Source organism: Carettochelys insculpta, chromosome 23 (genome assembly GCF_033958435.1).
Source record: "Carettochelys insculpta isolate YL-2023 chromosome 23, ASM3395843v1, whole genome shotgun sequence".
Taxonomy (NCBI): Eukaryota; Metazoa; Chordata; order Testudines; family Carettochelyidae; genus Carettochelys; species Carettochelys insculpta.
In genome coordinates, this window is record NC_134159.1 from 19,697,055 (window position 1) to 19,711,393 (window position 14,339).

The 14,339-nt window shown below is 50.4% G+C and overlaps 1 protein-coding gene across 3 annotated transcripts in view; it reads left to right on the forward strand.

Annotated features, from left to right (window-relative positions):
* Positions 1-1,592: 1,592 nt before the first annotated feature.
* The window catches only part of ARHGEF16 (Rho guanine nucleotide exchange factor 16), a 41,613-nt gene continuing 28,866 nt past the window's right edge, over positions 1,593-14,339 (forward strand). Inside the window, exons 1-2 of one of the 3 annotated variants that reach the window (XM_074975796.1) lie at positions 1,593-1,857; positions 9,855-10,148. The gene's annotated coding sequence lies outside the window, so the exon portion shown is untranslated. Of the gene's footprint in view, positions 1,858-7,840; positions 7,922-9,854; positions 10,149-14,339 lie in introns of those variants that run through there. The other 2 variants (XM_074975797.1, XM_074975795.1) reach the window with 2 other exon arrangements.

Consider the following 14,339-nt stretch of genomic DNA (forward strand, 5'->3'; position numbering starts at 1 on the left):
ATGCACTGACCACACCTCCCTGTGCTGCCCCCCTCCCCCGCCGTGGTAAGGGGCTGTAGCTCTCCACCTGTCCTAGTGATGGTAAGGTTTTAGCTCACTGCAAGTGCGTCCTACCCCCCCAAGCACTCATGACCCAATACATAAATAAAAACAAGAAAACAGTCATGTAGCACTTTAAAGACTAACAAACTAATTTATTCGGTGATGAACTTTTGTGGGATAGACCCACTTCTTCAGATCCCACCAAAGCTCATCACCGAATAAATTATTTTGTTAGTCTTTAAAGTCCTACATGACTTTTTTTTTATTTTGTTAGAATATAGACTAACACAGCTACCTCTCTGTCGCTATACATAAATGTGTGAGTCTTTAAGGTGCTACGGGTCTCCTGGTTATACATGCAGCTGTATGAGAAAATGGCAGGGCAGGGCTCTGGGAATAGGACTCAGGTAGCAGCCATGTACACCACAGCTGCTAGCGATGACAGCAACTCTCCATCCAATATCATAGGCTGTTCTGTTCCTTTTGATCTTGGCATTGGAAGCCTAACCACTGAATTGGCCAACCAAGGGCAGAGCAGATTTACCCCCACCAGGGGTAAAGCTGTGCCCCCATCCCTGTGGCTTAGTTGATTTAGCTGGTTAATAGTCTCAGAGGGATAGCCGTTAGTCTGTAGCTTCATAAACAACAAGCAGTCCTGTAGCACCTTAAAGACTCACACATTTATTAGGTCCTGAGCAGTGGTGGGTAAAACCCAGTAGTTTGTGACCTAATAAATGTGTGAGTTTTTAAGGTGCTACAGGGCTGCTTGTTATTTCTGATTTTTCTAGACTTTCTTCCAAAATGACACTTCGCAAGTCATTTGCCCAGCTTCTGCAGTGAGGTCTCTGCTGGTGGTGTCTTGTGCAGGGCAGGCTGGGCCTCCTTCAGGGCCTAGGGGTGGAGAGAGAGGCCCACGGCCAGGTCTGGCATTAGAAACTAGTTCCCTGGATTCTGTCACAGCCAAACCGCACCTGCACCCACTCAGGAATCAGGAGATGGTTTAAAACTTTGGAGGGGTGCTTGGATTTTTGGGCTGCATCTGGGGCTTCTTTGGGCAGCAGAGCCTTGGGGGCTCCCTCATCTTCTCTTCTGGCTTTTTTCAGCCGCCACCAGAGCTACCGTGGAGCAGGGATGCATGTGAACTTGAGCTGGTCCTTAGTAAATAAGGTCAGCCCAGACATCTTGTAACTCTATTTTAAGAACAGCGCACACAGTATGATGTGTACAGCAATACACATTTACTGCAGGACTTTCACAAGCTTTTTACATATTCTATTTCCTCACACCTTTGGCTGTTTGTACCACTGTCTTCCTGCCTGTCACTCCTGAGCCTTCTCCCTCTGCAGGAGGCTGGGGGAGTTATCCGGGATTGGAGATCCCATATGGTTTGCTATTTAGATATAAGCGTTGGAACTTTCAGGCCTTCACCGTTTGTCGAATAATCACGAGGTTGGCTGCCTGGTTTTTAACTTTGCAAGTCCAGCCTCCAGCCACAGAGGAGTCCTTACAGAGCCGCACGTGGCAGACCGCTGCCCTGGACCAAGCTCAAGCGGAGTCAGCGGCGCCTCCTCTGCTCTGCCGGAGCACCCCAGGGCGCGCAGCGCCATCCCACGGGCAGAGCCGCGCACAGCAGGGGGCGCCGCAGCCGCGGGGCAGCGGGCTCGGCCGTGCAGGGGCGGGGCGGGGCGGACTCTGCTCCCTCCCCGCGCCGGCAGCCGGCCGAGCTCGGCGGGTCACGCACCTGCCCGCAGGCGATGGCGGCTCCCGGCCGCGGCTGACCTGCCTGGGAGCGCTCCGGGCTCGCTTGCCGCGCAGGTAGGGGCGGGGGGCAGCCGCCGGCCGGGGCCGCTTCCGTGCGGAGCTCCCGGCGCGGGGCCGGAGCAGCGAACGCGGGACCCCCACCCCTGCAGCCGCCTCTGCGGAGCGCCGCCCCCCGCCGTCCCTTAACTGCCCCCCGCTCCGCCGCTGTCCTGAATGGCCCCTTCCCCCCAGCCTGGCGGGGCCGGTTCCTGGGCTTCCCGCTCCCACTCTGCCCCCGGGCTGCAGCCAGGGTGGGGCGGGCGCTTGGCTTCCTGCTGCTGCATGTGTGGGGCGAGACCCGCCAGCCGGCAAGGGGCCCTGCAGCGCTGGACCTTGGGATGCGGGTGCTGCTCTGGCTCCCCTGCGGCTGGGGCCGGCCCCCGTAGTGGCTGAGTCCCCCTGGCTCTCCTGGGCTGCGTCCTGTGGTGGGGAGTTGTGGGCTGTGTCGGGCTGCGGGGCTGTGGTGCCCGCAGCAGTGATTGGGTAATGGGGGGGAGGGCAGGCTGCCCTGGGACCCCCATTTCAGAGGGTGCCATTGTGACCTGTCATGCACACCACAGCCCCACTCCCCGACATTCAGCCCAGCAGCTCACCAGGCCAAACTGGAGGATCCCATCACACCCTGAAATAAGGGTGTGGGTGTTCGTGCACCACGTGAAAAACCCCCAGGGTGCTCCTGCCCAGGGCTGGTGCATCCCACCAGGAAGCAGGAGCCTGGTTCTGTTCCTGATTGTGCTGCTGGTTTGCTGGGTGACCTCAGGCAGAAGGGGACTTGCCTGTTTCTAAAATGGAGATAACAATGCTGAGGTTGAAACCAGAGGTGGATGAGAAGGACTATGTGACAGTGGGGCATGCTCATTACTATCTTAGCGCTTTCCCTTTTGGTTTATACACAGTGTTTGTGACCTGAGTCGCTCCTGGGTGCTAAGAGAGCTACGGAAGTGTAGACAGATGTATGGCATGGCTAACTAGTGGCCCCCCGCAGTTTGCCATTGCGATCTTGTTTTGATTTAGGACTAGTTCTGGTATCAGTGCTGTGTCCCCACTCTTACGGGACAGGCCAAGTCTCTGCAGCCTAAGAAGAGTTGTATGTAAAACTTGGAAGCTCCTGGTGCTTCACTAGTATCCACAAACCTGAGAGCGGATTGGGGCATTGCTAGAGAAACGTGCTAAAATCTTTGGCAAAGCTTTTTGCATGGGTTATGGCTGTGATTTTGGAAAACTGTTCAGCGGTTGCTTTAACAATTGCCCATTCTCAGTGATATGTTCCTTGGCCTCTGGGAACAGCAGCCTGGAGAGATGCAGGGTGAGTCTGTATTAATGAGGTAGTCCAATGTCTTGACTCCCTTCCTGGGACAGCCACTGTAGGAGACTGGATTTGATGACCTCTTGAGGTCCCTTCTAGCACTAGTGTTTTGTTCTATGGAAACTCAGTTGAGGGAGCTTCGGTTCCTCATTCAGGATGCAATGCTGATTTGGTGTTGGTGTGTAGCTGCTACAGCAGTGAATTTAGAGCCAAAAACCTGGTCTAACCTTACCCACATGGTTTTCCGCCAGTAGAACTATTTTGCTTGGGGATGTGAGTTTTCTTGTTACTAGAATGGTTATACTGGACCAAACCCTCTAATGGAGGCAGGCCTTTTGGTTTCCCTTCCTCTTTGGAAATGGTTGTAATTATAGCTGCGCTGTTTGACTCTCCTGGTCTTCAGCTCTGTGTGCAGGCAGGCCCTGAGTGTCTCTCCAACGTTCGTATTTACAACAGAAAAGTGCAGTGGGTGGGGTGTACCACTGAGATTGTGTCTGCCCTGGGCCAAATCAAACTACATGGCTGTGTACCACTGCTGGGCTCAGCCAGGGATGTTGTATGGTCACTAAAAGGCAAGGCTTTTGTGGTCTCCAGGACCCCTAAGCGGTGAGGACTGATCCCTTCTGGGGTGAAGACCTGTGTCTGCAAAAGCCATTAAGCAGGTGCACACTGTAGATCTGTGCTCAGACAGGAGGATCCAGTCCCCTAGAGGCCAAGAGTTTACTTCCAGCATTCCCTGTAAGCTGAGTGCTTGGGTGGCTGCACAGGAGAGATTCAGGTGCCACACTGATTAGCAAAGTCCACAGCCGGCATTGTGTGTTTCCATTGATGGTGCATATCTGTGCATGCCTTGCTGCACATACCAGATTTGTTCTGCAGGTGGTTGGAAATAAACTAGAGGGAACGCTGGTTACTTCTACCACCACTGGAAGCTGACAGCAGAGTTGATCTGAGGGTTAGTGGGTGTGATTGGTTTCTTTGAAGTACTGCCCTTCTCACTTACTTGTTCCCACCCCTGCTGGTAAGGGATGCTCGCTTCCCAGAGTGGAGACCAGTTCCGCAAGCTCGGCCCTGGAGAATGGGGTGCTTCTTGTTCTCACAGCTATTCTGCAGGTGGGGGACAAGTCCTCTTAACCTCTGACCCTGCTCTCCCAGCGGTGCTCAGTTTTATAAGGTTTGCTGCCTCCACCCTGCCTTGCCGGTGGGGAGAGCGAAGTGTCTTTGAGGCTTCTTCTTCAGTGTAGTGATGGTGTAATAGACCTTGCTCTTTCATTACCATCTTTTCAGCACAGAAGACTCCCAGGAGCACTGCCCAGGCACTGAGTGCCGTAGCCCCACAATACCCCAAAGTGGTGGTGTGTGGGAGAGACCACCTACTTCACAGGTGGGAAAACAGAGGCCCAGAGGGCTTGAGCAACAGGCCCAAGGTCAGGCACAAGTAGAACTGAGGAGCCCAGGCCTCCAGCTTGCTGCTGGAACAAGAACTGCCTCCTTAAGAGTCAGCCAACCGCTCCTAACCGGAAGGCAGCTTTTTCGTAGATCCCGTGCTGGCTAATGCTCACCTGCCCAACAGGTCTCCCTTTCCATGGTGAAACCAAATGCTCTGTGGAACCCAAAATCACACACTGAAGAAGCTGCAGCCCAGCCATTGGGGAATGAAGCCCAGGAGCTGGGGCAGCTGCTAAACCCACATGTGTCAGGGGCTTCCTTGGAATGACAAAATAAACAAATCAATTGGCTCAGTGGGAGGGACAGGGAGTGGAGTCTGGCACGGTCTCCGCCGTCCAACTGCATTGATTAGACCGTCGTCGTTCCTGGACAATACCTGTCATTAATTTCAGTGGCCTGTCGGGGCATGTTCAAGAGTCTGGCTTAGAGCATGGAAGCAAATTACACAAAGAAATGATAAAACACCTCTTGAGTGGATTTTATTTTACTCAGTACTTTTTTTTTCTTTTAAACAAAAAAAGAGGTGCTGCCACTCAGCCATCTTCACCCCCCAGCCAATCCCACAGCTGGTGCTGTCGAAGGGCCAGTACTCAGTACCAACACAAAAAAGGGCTGATTTTACTAATTAATTGCAGGGCAAGAGACCACGAGGAGCTTTGTGACTTGGGTAGCACTGCTCCGAATAAGTATTACCCTCCTGGGCTGAGAAGTAAGGGTATAAAGAAGACACTAAGGGCAAGTCCATACTTACCAGAAGAGCGACACGCTGGCAGTTGACCATCTGGGGTTCGATTTAGCATGCCGAGCACAACTGAAGGATCAGAGCACCGCTGCTGACCCCAGTACTCCTGGAAGTTGTGAGGCAAAAGGGAAGCCATCTGGAGAATTCTCCCATCGACCTCTCACTGTGGGAAGGGCAAAAAAAAAACAAAAAAAAAACAAACAGTTTAAGATACGCTGACTCCAGCTATGCAATTTTCATAGCTGGAGTTGTGTATCTTAAATTATTTCCCAACCACCTCCAAGAATAGCTCTTCCCTCTTAATTTCCCAGTCAGGCTGATAGGTTCCAAAGGGAAGAGTGATTTAGGATACCCGGTCAAGACCCCAGAAAGTGGTCTGGAGTTGAGAAAAGCATTGAACACTGTGAAGACTAGGTCCTTTCAGGTGTCTTGGGGTGGGCACCCAAAATCACTGATCTCACTTGCAAATCTTTGCCTTCATCTCTCACTCTATAAGTTCTTTGGGCAGAGATTGTCTCTGCTTTGTTACCCTGTGTGGTCTCCACTGGAACAAATCAGAACCCTTTTACACTTCCATCTGAGGATCTTGGAGTGCTTGCAAGGGGTAATGAGTTAGGCCCCCAAACCCCTCCCCCCCAAACTCACAATGAGACTGGTGCAAGAAGTGAGTTTAAAGCTGGTGCAGTGTTGAGCCAGTGCTTAGAGTGATGTTGAAGTTACTGGGTGAGAGCTAAAACTGAGGCCTGGTATATGACCTGGGGCATTAGCAATCACATGGCATTTGACAAAGGAGCAAGGAGGGTAACTGCAGAGTCTTTGCCAAAGAGTAACTGGAGTGAGTATGAGATGCCAGCCGAAAGGGAACCTGCAGTTTCTTCTCTGCAACATCACTGCTGCTTTTCAGAGAGGTGTCAGGATCTCAGCCCTAGGTGAGTAGATTGTGCAGAGGATATTTACGTTTGTGAAGGAATTGAGGCAAAGAATGCCATTCAAATACAGGTGCTATGCAGACCCAGAATGGTAGTGACTATGTAAAAGCGAAATACTTCACTGTTTACTGCCATCTTGATTCAGCAATCTCTGGTACTGCTAAGCAAGCAAAGGAACCTGCCTCTCCCTTCCTGCCTTTCACTGAACAAACTCTTCTGGGAGAGGCTGTCTCCTGGGCAGATATCTTTGAACTGTGAACCTGCAGCAGGTGTTCCTGCATGGACATTCTGCTCCTAGTATGACGTGGCACGGTCTGGACTAATTGCAGACACAACGGTTTCTTTAGCTGTGAAGAACTATAACCAATACCGCCACTAATGACTGGGTTCAGGGAGGGATGTAGCAGGGTTAACTCCTGGCTGTGTTGATAGATTGAACATCAGAGTCAATAATTAGTAGAGTAGCATCTCTGTATCTGCTGGATGATTTTTGGCAAGCCCAGAAACTGGATTATAAGAAGAATCAGGTTATTTTCTAACCAGTAGTATCTGTGGTGTCTACTGCTATATGTGTGATCAAATGTCATGCTTCAGGACACAGGTCAGGAAGGAAATGCAGCACTGTGTAATGGGTCTAATTGTATAGTGGAGTCTTTGATGTCCCTTTAAAGCAGGGCTTGATGGAGCCAATCCAGAAAGGCAGATTCTCTGTTCAAAGAGGCGTTAGTGAATTTCATCCATCTGGAAGCCAGGAATTGCCATGCTTCCTTACACAGACTAGTTTATCTACTCTGGTGTCCCATCACTTCCAGCTACAAGACCCTGCAGGAGGAAGGGCAAAGTGCCTCATGCTACACAGGGGAGGTTTAGGGGAGAATGGAAGAGCAATTCCTTCCTGATCACTGCTAGCAAATGGCCCATGCCCCGAACCACAAAGAACAGCATAGCACAGCTGTCAGCAGCAAACATTCCTCCTCCCTTTGGCCTCTGGTCCTTAGTTGCTGCAGAGCTGCTATTGCTTTTCTGTGATACAGTCAAGTTTTAAAACAACCCAATCAGTTCTAACCTGGAGCTTTATCCTAGCTCTGTGCCATGTGTTTAGGGTTGTTTCTGATTCCCCTTTGGCCCTCCCCCTCCACATAACCTACTTGATGTAAACCCTTGTACTCTGTGTAGAGCACAGCTCATCCATGCATATGCAAATTTAAATGAGAGACACCCATGATGCTGCCCCTGAGGCTGAAAATACCTGATTTCCCTCTGTTGTTGGCTCTGTGATATTGGAAAGCATGTAGGAGCGTTTCCCACTTTATTGCATTTTGTGCAGAATGGAAGGCCAGGGAGAAATGGCATGAAAATCTCCTGCCCTGGAGTCCGGTTGCCACAAAGCTTCTCATTTCCTGACCAGTTGAACTGGTCTTAGAAGAACCTGGATCTGGTTTCTCCTTCTTCCTGACAGTTCCACCTCCCAGTGCACACAGCCATTTTCCAGAGGAGTGTCCCAGGAGAGAGGGGGAAATCAGCCCTGCAAGGGTGGGATGAGCTGGAGTTTGGATCCCATTGGAAAAGCTTCTTGGCCTTGCCCTCAATGTGGTTGACTCCTTTCTTCAGTGGTAAGGGAGTGAGTAAGAGAAGTCCCAGCTAATGGGTCTGGTAAGTTGCTGGTGGGTATGTGTAATTGGGACTCTGCCTCAGATGCTGCTGAACACATTCCCGTGCAGTGAGCTTGCAAACACGTAGGCACATATGTAACTTGTAGCACAGGAGGTGTTCTGCTGACTAAAAAGGGACTGCTTGCGTGAGTAAGGCAGGTGCATAAGCGTCAGCAGGCTGAGAACGTGCTGGACAGGCTCCAGTCGCGTCCTTGTGCGATTGCAAAGCAGGTGGGAGAAGCGTTAAGGGACTCTTCTGTAAAGGAAGTGCAGGAGAGTCCAGACGAAGAGCTGGTGCAAAGTGGCGTGGTGCACTGTGAGGGAATAAAGCCCCTCTAGTCCCTTCCCAATCCATGCTCACTGGCTGGGGCGGGGAGGGCTCACAGAGGTCTGTTGGGCTTTGTCTTCCGCAGTAGGAGCAGAACATGGACCTTGCTTCTGGGTCATGAGAAGAAGGGTGGTGAGAACTAGTAATAGGAGAGACAGTGAACCTGGGGTGGCCAGGCAAGATCAGACCTGTGGGCATGTAGTCCAATATCCTGTCTCTAGCAGTGGCCTTCCCAGGTGCTTCAGAGGAAGGTGTAAGAGCCCTGCTATGGGTAAACATGAGGAAATTTGTCACCCACCAAAGCTCAATCAAAATGCTGGATCCAAATGCCTCCATAGTGGCAAAAGTTCAGAAGCTACTTTGGAGCTGAATTTTGCAGCTGACTCTTGCCCAGGAATTGGGTCAGAGACAAACTTCCTCTTTCCCATCCCTCAGGCAAGGTGGGGTCAGAATTCTGATCCTACCTCATGGCATGGGCCCATTGTTCTTACTGTTGAGTGCTGCTGTTCCCTGCTGTGATTGTTTCTGTCTGATAGGTGAAGTGACTTGCCAGAAGTTACACTGTGACTCAGTGTCAGAGCTGAGATTACAACTCAGGAACTCTTGATTCTGAGGTCTGTGCTCAGAACAGCAGAACCCCTTGGTTTTTTTTCAGAGCACTGCCCCTCAGGAGCTCTGCAATGGCTATAGGTTGCTAGGTTTCCTGTAAAACACTGGAAGTGACCTTGAGAGGTCATCAGATTTAGTACCTTGCCCTCACAGCAGGACCAAGAGTCATCATCTCCAACAGATGTCTGTCTAACCTGCTTTTAAAAATCTCTGGTGATGGAGATTCCACAACCTCCCTAGGCAATTTATGCCAGTGCTTAACTACCCTGACAGTTTGGAAGTTTTTTGTAATGTCCACTTAAACCTCCCTTGCTCCAATTTAAGCCCATTGCTTCTTGTCCTACCCTCAGAGGTCAAGGAGGACAGTTTTTCTCCTTCCTCCTTGTAACACCCTTTGCTGTTTATTCTTCTCCCCTTCAGGCTGCTTGGCAGGACAGTGGCCAAGTGGGTGAGCAGCATCTCTCAGTCAAACAGGCTTTTGTAGATGGGTTGACTTGTCTGGCTGCCAGCTCTGATACAGCAGCCCATGTTTCAAGCCTTGGTCTGTATTTTCTGTTCAATGGTGGTTGATGGGGAAAGGCTCGGGGAGGGCTGAGTACAATGGGACCTCAGTATGGACCACGTGGAGCATGTTTTTGTTTATTTCCTGAAATGGTATCATGGGGAGGAAAGGGGTGTGGAGGTCAGGCCGTTGGTTGTGTTGCAGAATGCTACGTGCCAAGTGGGGCCTGGGAGGTGGCTGCTGCTTGTAAATAGGGTTGCCCCAACTTTTCTAGAAGGACTTTGTGTGCTCATGCATGCCCTCTGCTCTGCACAGGGAACTCTCCGAATGGTGCTAGGGAAATCTGTAACCTGTGGGGAAGTTGGGACTCAAGTTGAGGTGTGTGCCCTCTAGTGCAGTGGTTGCAGCCTGGTGTGGATACCTGTAGAGCAGTGTTTCTTAAACTTTTGGAGACCGTGGAGCACCAAACTATAACATTTTTTTTTTTTTTTGCAGAACATCTATGAAAACTTTCTTAAAAAAAATCATTGTCAGATTAAAAACCAAACAGCACCATAATCAGCAAAACCCAAAGGAAGTAATTTCATCACGGACCACAGCAATGAAGAAGTAACATTGTGTCTGGTGTTAACAACAGAGAGTATGTGCCATCTGTGTATGAAGTCCAAAAAGTGTTGGAGGTGGGCGGCACGCCAATTCACCGAACACCAGCGTTCTGCAGAACGCAGGTTGAAAAACACTCCTCTAGAGACATCTGGAACCGGTGGGGAAGTTGGGACTCAAGCTGAGGTGCATTCCCGGTAGGGCAGTGGTTGTAGCATGATGTGGATTCCTTTAGAGAAAGCACAGGGTGGCAGCGGTGGGCATGGGCACAGGAAGTAAGGGGCAGGCACAGCAGGTGGGGCTTGTGTCTGTGACCCCAGAAGCACCGAGACCACTGACAAGGGAGAGTCAAGTCTCTGCTCTGTGGTCTTGGCAGGGAGCCGGCTGGTGTTTAGCTCATGCCGTAGAGCACTTTGCTTTAGCCGGTAAGGTTGCAGGTTTCCTTCCTGCCTACCAACCACCCAGGTCTCTGTCAGCCTCACACATTCAGTAATCTTCCCGTTTCCTGATTGGAGCAAAGAACTGCAGCTTGCTTGGGTTGACATCAGCCCCAGAGCCAAGAAAAGGAAGTGGGAGCGCTTGGTAACCCGCCAGACCTGCCAAACCTCCTCCTTGTCCCTCTAGCCCGGGTGCGGCCTGTGTGCGTGTCACTGCCTAGTAGGGAAGGGAGGAGCTCGGCAATGGCGCGCCGTATGTTTGCATTGCTGTCGGGCTGCGCAGGCTGATTGCTCTAGGCGCTGTGCAAACACTTGAGGCTGACGTTTACCAGGAACTGTATGTATTTCTTCTGTGCCCTTCCCGTGGGCAGTGGACTAACTTTACCTCTGTGCTTGTGTTGTCTTTCAAACCAGCCCTCCCTGGTGAAGGCTCCCTCCGTTTGGGACCTGCTGTGAATTAGCCGGCTGGAGGGGGTGGGAGGCATTTGTGAAGGAACTGCAGGTGCTGTTCGCTTGTGCTCACATGTAGCTTTATCTGTAGTTACCCAGCCCACAGTTGGGGGTTGCACCTCCTCTAATCTGGGAGAGTTCAGCCTCCCAAGGGTGCCCACAGTAGGGAGGGGATCCCAGGCTGTACAGCAGAGACTACACAGCTCTTTCTGTCATACACTGTTTGCTTTTATTAGCCAACCAAACAGCACGCAAACTGTGGCCTGCTCACGGTGAGACCAATGCAGAATATTTGCGTTATTCGCAAGGTGGATACAAATCAATGACTTCTTTAAAAAATCAGAATATTTTTATTTCAAGTGGCTTTTTAAACCGTCATTGAAATACTAAATTTCTTGTTTAAAAATGAGTTACAGTTAAAGCTCATCACAAGCATGCTAAACCGGGATGGGCAGTAATATTTTTATGGGGGGCTATGCCAAGATCTTGGGAAGTGGTCTGAGGGTCTGGAATGGAGGTTGGGTGCAGAAACGATTCTGAGGTAGCAGACTGGGGTGCTGGAGGTATGTGGGGTCTGAGAGGCAGTTTGGGTGAGGGAGTGTGGGTTGTGACCTGGGGCAGGGTCTGGGAGGGGGTATGGGTGCAGGAGAGGATTCTGGCCTGGGGAAGGGTATAGGAGGGGTACAGGGTCTGGGAGGGAGTTGAGCTGCAGTGTCGGAGATAGCACCTCCTGACCATAGCCTTACCTAAGCAGCTCCTGGCCAGAAGCCCCAGCCCCCTGGCTATTCCATGTGGCTCTCTGTGCTGGGGAGAGAGCTTTGTACGCAGCCCCAGCCTCCAAGAAAATCTGTCAGCTCCTATTGGCTGTCAACCACCCAATGGAAGCTGAGAATTTGTGCTGCACTGCCCCCACCACTGGCAAAATCTCTCAGCTCCCATTGGCTATTTCTCCTTGGCTCTAGTCTGCCCAGAGGGTGTTGTGATGGCCAAGACTATAACAGGGTTCAAAAAAGAGCTAGGTAACTTCATGGAGGTTAGGTCCATCGGTTGCTACTAGCAGGCTTGGCAAGAACGGTGTCTCTTGATTCTGTTTGTCAAAATCTGGGAATAGCCAATAGAGGCTAGATCGCTTGTCAATTACCTGTTCATTTCCTCTGGGGCACCTGGCATTGGCCACTGTCAGAAGACAGGACACTGGGCTGGATGGACCTTTGGGCTGACGCAGTCTGGCTGTTGTGATGGTCTTATCCAAGGCCCACTTTGGGTAAGCTGTTTTAGTTGTCTGACGCCTGCTGGCCTTGTTAGAACATTAGCAAATACTTCAATTTCACCTCTGTGTCTTTAAGAGACCTGCTAGTTTTTATCCTTGACTTCATCCTGTAAGCAGAGACCCGAGTACCCAGCCTCAGGCCTGGAATTACTTACTGCTGTCCTCTCTGAGTGAGAACAAGGGTCCTTTCCCCAGAGACTTTTTTTGCTTTGCATTTTTCAGTATTAAAATGTGGGGGACTCAAATGGCAGCTGAAGCTGCAGGATAGAACCCATGTGTAAAGGACTGTGAATGGTTCTGTCCCTCCTTGTCTTCAGTGTCCTTGGTCAGTTTGAGGCCAGCAACTTGCCTCCTGTTGAGTGTTTCAGGAGAGGAGAGAAATGCCCAGGAAGAGTACCAAAAGCCTGGACAATAACAGCCTGTATTTGGAAGCTCCCTGGGGGCAGTGGGGGCTGGGATGTGCCACGGGGCTGTGGTGTTAGTCTCTGGTTGCTCTCAGAGCATGGGAGAACAAACAGCTCCTTTATGGTCTTTGCTTTTAGAAGATTTCCCAGAATTGTGGTGGGCTGCTTGGGTCTGTAGTCGGGATTCACGTTGTCACCTGTGTGGCCCTGCAGCTCCATAAGTCCGGGTGTGCCTTGGGCCCATGGTACTGCCAGCTGGGTGTTGGCAAGAGGTCTCCATTGCGTTCGAGCTCAGCCATAGCGTGAGCCTGGCTGATGGCACTTGGATAATGCAGGCACCTCTTGGGGTTCATTTTTGACTCATCGGGCCAGATAATGAGTGGAGCGTAGTGGGAAGTTGCCTCAGCGCTGACCAATTCAAAGGGGCCCAGGACTTCCTGGCACCACTGCACTTACTTTGGCCTTTATTTCACAGCCAGAGTGCTGCCCTGGGCACCCCACGTGGCTCTGAGGGGGCAGCACTGTGCTCTGACAGGTACTGAGGGCCAGCGGCCTCTGGCCCTGCTCCACACACTTTGTCTCAGGGCCAGCGGTGGCCTACATACATGGCAAGGTTGTGGTACTTTCACATCGGTTTCTCTCTTCCTTCAGGCAATTGCTTCCAGATTCCCTGGAGGTTCACAAGCACAGGCTGGGGCACAGGAGATTGCTTTCTGTTTCCAGCCACCCAGCAGGTCAAATCACTTCCCCTGTCTGGGTCTGTTTCCCCTCCCACTTTTTATCTGAGCTTGTAGTTTGGGGCCAGGACGGTTTCTCACCACACATGCAAGGCCTAGCATGATAGGGTTACAGTCTTCATTGGATCTTCAAGGTGGTAGGCTAAAGGTGACTTGTGGTAGCACTCAGGAAGTGCACCTTCCCCCGCGCCCCTGCCAGAATGTTAATTGCTAAATGGGGTGTCCCCTCATTCCCCATTCCTGTCCTTCTGCATGGCCTTCCTTGCCCCTCCTTCCCCACCCCACAGGTGCCAGTTGCCTCTGGTGTTATCAAAATATAATAAACTAGCAGATTTCTTGAGTTGTTAGAGTCCTAAACTCTATGAAGTGGGCTTTTATTGAAAAAGGGAAATGTCCATGTCTTATTTAAATGATTGTACTTTTGAAAAAATAGGGCGTTATTATATGATGTTAATTTTTATTTCAGATTCCTTAAAATTTATCCTTTTTTTTTTAATGGGAATTCCATCAAGTGTTTTTTTTTTTTTCTTCATCTCTATAAGCTCTTATAATTTGCTATGTATGAAGAAAAAAGGGCTATTGTCAATTTGGTTTCCAGTAACATTTTTCTTCTATTTTTAAATCTTATGCATTAATTTAGCTGTGTCAAAACAGTGCATGACTCCAAATTTCTCCATTTTTATCTCTTTTCTGTAAGGTTTATTGAGAAGCAATCCTATTCTAGGTTCATCCTATTTTCTAGCTCATCTTCGTTCAGTGTCTTTCAACATTCCAACTTGATCTTCTGAGGTTCAATTTCGCAGGTCTCTACTAGACGTGAGAAATCAACCTCTCGGGGGTTGCAGTCACGGATGCAAGAAGTGAGGATTAAGGGAGGTCAATGGGAGAAGCTCTCCCGTCGACCTTCCCAGTATAGGGAGCACAGTTAGGTTGGTTTTAGCTACATAATTGCTGTAGCTAGAATAGCATATGTGTGGTTGACTGTCTTAGCCAAGTGTAGACATAGCCTGAGTTACATCATTTTTTAGGCCTCTACTTAATGTAGTGATTCTGTCTCTTTTCTGTTTGTTTTATTAGAA